We start from the raw sequence: 2058 nt of genomic DNA on the forward strand, positions 1-2058 counted from the left end.
GCCTCCCAAAGTGCTGGGATAACGGGCATGAGTCACCACACCCAACCCAATTTTCCTCATTTTTGATATGTGTGGTGTTTCCTCATTTCTAGATTCAAGTTATACACCCTGGCCAGAATATCACAGAAGTGATATTGTGATATTCCACACCCTTTGGCTGGAGGCAATGCTATTGTGCTTTCAGTCATGCATACCCTTTAGGTTATTTTCTGGAGAAGGGAATTTTCTTATTTTATCCATTGAAGCCACTTCTTTTTTGCTTGGATCAAAAATGTATCATGATTTCAAGAGGTAATTTTAGCTGCACAGAGGCTCCACTAAAGCTAAGTCGGTTCATTTGTAATTGTATGTTGTTTACAGTAGCCTACAAAAATAATTGCACAGATTTTTAAATTCCTACTGTAATTGTATACACATGTGTGTGTGTGTGTATACATACACATATACATGCGTATATATACATGTATATATACATACATTTGTTTGAGATGGGGTCTCACTATGTTGCCCAGGCTGATCTCAAACTCCTGGACTCAAGTGATTCTCCAGTCTCAATCTCCTGAGTAGCTGGGACTACAGGCACATGCTACCACCAGTTTATATATTATTTTTATATTCAGAAATAAAGTTACAAAGGAGACTTCTCTGTTTTTGGAGGAATCAGATCACTTCAGTATTTGATATTTTCGTTGTCTTATTAAACCTTACCTATGCTTTCTTCATGTTGCTGATCCCCAAATGAAAGAAGCCTTTGCATAAACTCAGGGTTTAGCAATATGAAAATACATATTCTGTTTTTTAACTCTGCTAATTGAGATTCTGCAATCAAATCAGGTGAAGTCTGAATCTCAGTCAGGACTCAGCATTCCTCCTTGGAATGAATTGGCTAATTCCCAGCCAGGGCCAGGATCTAGAGAACTCTGCCTTTGGAACTGGAAGGGGCATCCTGAAAGAAGGAAGTGACTGGTCTTTAGTGAAAATGAGATCTAACCCTTGTCCTGGGTTGTAGGACTTAAAAAGAATCTTTGGAATTTTATTCAGATTACAATTTAGTAGCAGAACTGAGTGCAGAGTGGTCAGAATCACCAATCTTTCAATATGTGGCTTTAGAAACACTGTGTTATAGACCAGGCACGGTGGCTTGCCCTTGTAGTCCCTGCACTTTGGGAGGCCCAGGAGAGAGAATGTCTTGAGCTCAGGAGTCCGAGACCAGCCTGGAAAACATAGCAAGACCTCATCTCTACAAAAAATAAAAAAAAAATCAGCTAGGCGTGGTGGTGTGTGCTTGTAGCCCTAGTTACTTAGGAGCCTGAGGCATAGGGTCACCTGAGCCAAGGAGGTTGAGGTTACAGTGAGTCCTGATCGCACCACTGCACTTCAGCCTAGGCAACAGAGTAAGACACTGGCAAGAAAGAAAGAAATACTGTGGCATAAATATTCCAGGGTTTTAGAGTAAAGTATAAAACATGATTTTAAAAACTGGCATTAAGAGATACACCCTTCTCTTCCTAAATACTCCCTTGGAGTGGTCGGTTGAACCCCTACAATGAGAATCTGACTAAGTGGTTCTGTCTCTTCTTCAAGGTGGTAGATGTGTACAGCATGAATGGGAAACACAGAGGCCACTGTGTCATTGTCAACAACCACAGCTTTACCTCTATGAACAAAAGAGAAGGAACCCATAAAGATGCTGGTAAGAAAGTCTAGAATCATTTTATCAAGTGCAAATTGGAGAACTTAGAATTATTTTTTTGTTTTCACGTTTTCTTTCTGTGACTTCCATTTTTCATATAAATGTAAGGATGATATCATAAATGTTTCTGAACCTTTTGTGTATCCTGGGCTGTCACCATCTGCTAAAGAGTGACAAGATTCCCTTACTACTTACAACTTTGTGGTTTGAGGGAGAGTTAGTGTGAGAAAACTGGGTCTGAGCTCTGGCTCACCACTAGCTAGGTCTGTGACCAAGAGGGAGTCATGAAGGCCGGGCTTGGTGACTCAGCCTGTAATCCCAGCATTTTGGGAGGCCAAGGTGAGTGGATTGCCTGAGCCCGTGGG

At 41.1% G+C, this 2058-nt stretch overlaps 1 protein-coding gene across 1 annotated transcript in view; it reads left to right on the forward strand.

Moving 5' to 3' along the window:
• Positions 1 to 2058, forward strand: part of CASP10 (caspase 10) — a 34548-nt gene that overhangs the window by 24907 nt on the left and 7583 nt on the right. The window lies entirely within an intron of this gene.

This window comes from Carlito syrichta, unplaced genomic scaffold (genome assembly GCF_000164805.1).
Source record: "Carlito syrichta isolate Samal-C Ts95f unplaced genomic scaffold, Tarsius_syrichta-2.0.1 Scaffold314013, whole genome shotgun sequence".
Lineage (NCBI taxonomy): Eukaryota > Metazoa > Chordata > Mammalia > Primates > Tarsiidae > Carlito > Carlito syrichta.